The following is a 6,816-nucleotide window of genomic DNA, read 5'->3' as shown; positions in this document are numbered from 1 at the left end:
AGTTTTTGTCGTAACACTCTCAACTTTTTAGCACATGCTATGTGGGTGAAATGATGATACCATGCCAATTTTCAACCTCTTCAGAGTTCACCTGAAGTGCTTTTCAATTTCAGGGTCATTTAGCTCAAAAAAATTAGTAAATGCATGAAAAATAACAGATGAAGTCAGAAAGGGTTGAACATCGATGATGTGGCTTTGAATGGTTCATTTTGAACACACAAAAAGTCTGGAGTTCAAATAAGTTCAAAAATGAAATCCCTTTGTAACAGATGAGTTTTCGTCCGAAACCCTAATACTTCGAAAGAGATTATCCATTTTGCACACGAAGTGCATCCAGTTTTCTCCGTAACCCTCTTAACTATTTAGCACATGCTATGTGGGGGAAATGATGATGCCATGCCAATTTTCAACCTCTTCAGAGTTCATCTGAAGTGCTTTTCAATTTTAGGGTCATATAGCTAAAAAATTTAGTAAATGCATAAAAAAAATGAATTCAGAAAGGGTTGAAAATTGATGATGTGGCTTTGAATGGTTCATTTTGAACACACAAAAAGTCTGGAGTTCAAATAAGTTCAAAAAATGTCCCTTTGTAAACAGATGAGTTTTCGTGTGAAACCCTTATACTTCGAAAGAGATTGTCCATTTTGTACACGAAGTGCATCCAGTTTTTGCCGTAACCCTCTCAACTTTTTAGCACATGCTATGTGGGTGAAATGATGGTACCATGCCAATTTTCAACCTCTTTAGAGTTCATCTGAAGTGCTTTTCAATTTCTGGGTCATTTAGCTTAAAAAATTAGTAAGTACATGGAAAATAACAAATGAAGTCAGAAAGGGTTGAAAATTGATGATGTGGCTTTGAATGGTTCATTTTGAACACACAAAAAGTCTGGAGTTCAAATAAGTTAAAAAAATCCCTTTGTAAACAGATGAGTTTTCGTCTGAAACCCTAATACTTCGAAACAGATTGTCCGTTTTGTACACGAAGTACACCCAGTTTTTGTCGTAACACTCTCAACTTTTTAGCACATGCTATGTGGGTGAAATGATGATACCATGCCAATTTTCAACCTCTTCAGAGTTCACCTGAAGTGCTTTTCAATTTCAGGGTCATTTAGCTCAAAAAAATTAGTAAATGCATGAAAAATAACAGATGAAGTCAGAATGGGTTGAACATTGATGATGTGGCTTTGAATGGTGCATTTTCAACACACAAAAAGTCTGGAGTTCAAATAAGTTCAAAAAATGAAATCCCTTTGTAACAGATGAGTTTTCGTCCGAAACCCTAATACTTCGAAAGAGATTATCCATTTTGCACACGAAGTGCATCCAGTTTTCTCCGTAACCCTCTTAACTTTTTAGCACATGCTATGTGGGGGAAATGATGATGCCATTCCAATTTTCAACCTCTTCAGAGTTCATCTGAAGTGCTTTTCAATTTTAGGGTCATATGGCTAAAAAAATTAGTAAATGCATAACAAAACAAATGAAGTCAGAAAGGGTTGAAAATTGATGATGTGGTTTTGAATGGTTCATTTTGAACACACAAAAAGTCTGGAGTTCAAATAAGTTCAAAAAATGTCCCTTTGTAAACAGATGAGTTTTCGTGCGAAACCCTTATACTTCGAAAGAGATTGTCCATTTTGTACACGAAGTGCATCCAGTTTTTGCCGTAACCCTCTCAACTTTTTAGCACATGCTATGTGGGTGAAATGATGGTACCATGCCAATTTTCAACCTCTTTAGAGTTCATCTGAAGTGCTTTTCAATTTCTGGGTCATTTAGCTTAAAAAATTAGTAAGTACATGGAAAATAACAAATGAAGTCAGAAAGGGTTGAAAATTGATGATGTGGCTTTGAATGGTTCATTTTGAACACACAAAAAATCTGGAGTTCAAATAAGTTAAAAAAAAAGAAATCCCTTTGTAAACAGATGAGTTTTCGTCTGAAACCCTAATACTTCGAAACAGATTGTCCGTTTTGTACACGAAGTACACCCAGTTTTTGTCGTAACACTCTCAACTTTTTAGCACATGCTATGTGGGTGAAATGATGATACCATGCCAATTTTCAACCTCTTCAGAGTTCACCTGAAGTGCTTTTCAATTTCAGGGTCATTTAGCTCAAAAAAATTAGTAAATGCATGAAAAATAACAGATGAAGTCAGAATGGGTTGAACATTGATGATGTGGCTTTGAATGGTTCATTTTCAACACACAAAAATTCTGGAGTTCAAATAAGTTCAAAAAATGAAATCCCTTTGTAACAGATGAGTTTTCGTCCGAAACCCTAATACTTCGAAAGAGATTATCCATTTTGCACACGAAGTGCATCTAGTTTTCTCCGTAACCCTCTTAACTTTTTAGCACATGCTATGTGGGGGAAATGATGATGCCATTCCAATTTTCAACCTCTTCAGAGTTCATCTGAAGTGCTTTTAAATTTTAGGGTCATATAGCTAAAAAAATTAGTAAATGCATAAAAAAACAAATGAAGTCAGAAAGGGTTGAAAATTGATGATGTGGCTTTGAATGGTTCATTTTGAACACACAAAAAGTCTGGAGTTCAAATAAGTTAAAAAAATGTCCCTTTGTAAACAGATGAGTTTTCGTGCGAAACCCTTATACTTCGAAAGAGATTGTCCATTTTGTACACGAAGTGCATCCAGTTTTTGCCGTAACCCTCTCAACTTTTTAGCACATGCTATGTGGGTGAAATGATGGTACCATGCCAATTTTCAACCTCTTTAGAGTTCATCTGAAGTGCTTTTCAATTTCTGGGTCATTTAGCTTAAAAAATTAGTAAGTACATGGAAAATAACAAATGAAGTCAGAAAGGGTTGAAAATTGATGATGTGGCTTTGAATGGTTCATTTTGAACACACAAAAAGTCTGGAGTTCAAATAAGTTAAAAAAAAGAAATCCCTTTGTAAACAGATGAGTTTTCGTCTGAAACCCTAATACTTTGAAACAGATTGTCCGTTTTGTACACGAAGTACACCCAGTTTTTGTCGTAACACTCTCAACTTTTTAGCACATGCTATGTTGGTGAAATGATGATACCATGCCAATTTTCAACCTCTTCAGAGTTCACCTGAAGTGCTTTTCAATTTCAGGGTCATTTAGCTCAAAAAAATTAGTAAATGCATGAAAAATAACAGATGAAGTCAGAAAGGGTTGAACATTGATGATGTGGCTTTGAATGGTTCATTTTGAAAACACAAAAAGTCTGGAGTTCAAATAAGTTCAAAAAATGAAATCCCTTTGTAACAGATGAGTTTTCGTCCGAAACCCTAATACTTCGAAAGAGATTATCCATTTTGCACACGAAGTGCATCCAGTTTTCTCCGTAACCCTCTTAACTATTTAGCACATGCTATGTGGGGGAAATGATGATGCCATGCCAATTTTCAACCTCTTCAGAGTTCATCTGAAGTGCTTTTCAATTTTAGGGTCATATAGCTAAAAAAATTAGTAAATGCATAAAAAAACAAATGAAGTCAGAAAGGGTTGAAAATTGATGATGTGGCTTTGAATGGTTCATTTTGAACACACAAAAAGTCTGGAGTTCAAATAAGTTCAAAAAATGTCCCTTTGTAAACAGATGAGTTTTCGTGCGAAACCCTTATACTTCGAAAGAGATTGTCCATTTTGTACACGAAGTGCATCCAGTTTTTGCCGTAACCCTCTCAACTTTTTAGCACATGCTATGTGGGTGAAATGATGGTACCATGCCAATTTTCAACCTCTTTAGAGTTCATCTGAAGTGCTTTTCAATTTCTGGGTCATTTAGCTTAAAAAATTAGTAAGTACATGGAAAATAACAAATGAAGTCAGAAAGAGTTGAAAATTGATGATGTGGCTTTGAATGGTTCATTTTGAACACACAAAAAGTCTGGAGTTCAAATAAGTTAAAAAAAAGAAATCCCTTTGTAAACAGATGAGTTTTCGTCTGAAACCCTAATACTTCGAAACAGATTGTCCGTTTTGTACACGAAGTGCACCCAGTTTTTGTCGTAACACTCTCAACTTTTTAGCACATGCTATGTGGGTGGAATGATGATACCATGCCAATTTTCAACCTCTTCAGAGTTCATCTGAAGTGCTTTTCAATTTAAGGGTCATTTAGCTCAAAAAATTAGTAAATGCATGAAAAATAACAGATAAGTCAGAAAGGGTTGAAAATTGATGATGTGGATTTGAATGGTTCATTTTGAACACACAAAAAGTCTGGAGTTCAAATAAGTTCAAAAAATGTCCCTTTGTAAACAGATGAGTTTTCGTGCGAAACCCTTATACTTCGAAAGAGATTGTCCATTTCGTACATGAAGTGCATCCAGTTTTTGCCGTAACCCTCTCAACTTTTTAGCAGATGCTATGTGGGTGAAATGATGGTACCATGCCAATTTTCAACCTCTTTAGAGTTCATCTGAAGTGCTTTTCAATTTCTGGGTCATTCAGCTTAAAAAATTAGTAAGTACATGAAAAATAACAAATGAAGTCAGAAAGGATTGAAAATTGATGAGGTGGCTTTGAATGGTTCATTTGGAACACACAAAAAGTCTGGAGTTCAAATAAGTAAAAAAAAAGAAATCCCTTTGTAAACAGATGAGTTTTCGTCTGAAACCCTAATACTTCGAAACAGATTGTCCATTTTGTACACGAAGTGCACCCAGTTTTTGTCGTAAAACTCTCAACTTTTTAGCACATGCTATGTGGGTGGAATGATGATACCATGCCAATTTTCAACCTCTTCAGAGTTCATCTGAAGTGCTTTTCAATTTCAGGGTCATTTAGCTCAAAAAAAATAGTAAATGCATGAAAAATAACAGATGAAGTCAGAAAGGGTTGAAAATTAATGATGTGGCTTTGAATGGTTCATTCTGAACACACAAAAAGTCTGGAGTTCAAATAAGTTCAAAAAATGAAATCCCTTTGTAATAGTTGAGTTTTCGTCCGAAACCCTAATACTTCGAAAAAGATTATCCATTTTGTACACGAAGTGCATCCAGTTTTTGCCGTAACCCTCTTAACTTTTTAGCACATGCTATGTGGGTGAAATGATGATACCATGCCAATTTTCAACCTCTTCAGAGTTCATCTGAAGTGCTTTTCAATTTCAGGGTCATTTAGCTCAAAAAAATTAGTAAATGCATAAAAAAACAAATGAAATCAGAAAGGGTTGAAAATTGATGATGTGGCTTTGAATGGTTCATTTTGAACACACAAAAAGTCTGGAGTTCAAATAAGTTCAAAAAATGTCCCTTTGTAAACAGATGTGTTTTCGTGCGAAACCCTTATACTTCGAAAGAGATTGTCCATTTTGTACACGAAGCGCATCCAGTTTTTGCCGTAACCCTCTCAACTTTTTAGCAGATGCTATGTGGGTGAAATGATGGTACCATGCCAATTTTCAACCTCTTTAGAGTTCATCTGAAGTGCTTTTCAATTTCTGGGTCATTCAGCTGAAAAAATTAGTAAGTACATGAAAAATAACAAATGAAGTCAGAATGGGTTGAAAATTGATGATGTGGCTTTGAATGGTTCATTTTGAACACACAAAAAGTCAGGAGTTCAAATAAGTTCAAAAAAAGAAATCCCTTTGTAAATAGATGAGTTTTCATCTGAAACCCTAATACTTCGAAACAGATTGTCCGTTTTGTACATGAAGTGCACCCAGTTTTTGTCGTAACACTCAACTTTTTAGCACATGCTATGTGGGTGAAATGATGATACCATGCCAATTTTGAACCTCTTCAGAGTTCATCTGAAGTGCTTTTCAATTTCAGGTTCATTTAGCTCAAAAAAATTAGTAAATGCATGAAAAATAACAAATGAAGTCAGAAAGGGTTGAAAATTGATGATGTGGCTTTGAATGGTTCATTTTGAACACACAAAAAGTCTGGAATTCAAATAAGTTCAAAAAATGAAATCCCTTTGTAACAGATGAGTTTTCGTCCGAAACCCTAATACTTCGAAAGAGATTATCCATTTTGTACACGAAGTGCATCCAGTTTTTGCCGTAACCCTCTTAACTTTTTAGCACATGCTATGTGGGTGAAATGATGATACCATGCCAATTTTCAACCTCTTCAGAGTTCATCTGAAGTGCTTTTCAATTTTAGGGTCAGATAGCTAAAAAAATTAGTAAATGCATAAAATAACAAATGAAGTCAGAATGGGTTGAAAATTGATGATGTGGCTTTGAATGGTTCATTTTGAACACACAAAAAGTCTGGAGTTCAAATAAGTTCAAAAAATGTGCCTTTGTAAACAGATGAGTTTTCGTGCGAAACCTTTATACTTCGAAAGAGATTGTCCATTTTGTACACGAAGTGCATCCAGTTTTTGCCGTAACCCTCTCAACTTTTTAGCGGATGCTATGTGGGTGAAATGATGGTACCATGCCAATTTTCAACCTCTTTAGAGTTCATCTGAAGTGCTTTTCAATTTCTGGGTCATTCAGCTTAAAAAATTAGTAAGTACATGAAAAATAACAAATGAAGTCAGAATGAGTTGAGAATTGATGATGTGGCTTTGAATGGTTCATTTTGAACACACAAAAAGTCTGGAGTTCAAATAAGTTTAAAAAAAGAAATCCCTTTGTAAACAGATGAGTTTTCGTCTGAAACCCTAATACTTCGAAACAGATTGTCCGTTTTGTACACGAAGTGCACCCAGTTTTTGTCGTAACACTCTCAACTTTTTAGCACATGGTATGAAGGTGAAATGATGATACCATGCCAATTTTCAACCTCTTCAGAGTCATCTGAAGTGCTTTTCAATTTCAGGGTCATTTAGCTCAAAAAAATTAGTAA

This window comes from Triticum aestivum, unplaced genomic scaffold (assembly GCF_018294505.1).
Source record: "Triticum aestivum cultivar Chinese Spring unplaced genomic scaffold, IWGSC CS RefSeq v2.1 scaffold3576, whole genome shotgun sequence".
Lineage (NCBI taxonomy): Eukaryota > Viridiplantae > Streptophyta > Magnoliopsida > Poales > Poaceae > Triticum > Triticum aestivum.
The sequence above is the reverse complement of the archived record's forward strand: the minus strand, read 5'-3'. Positions refer to the sequence as shown.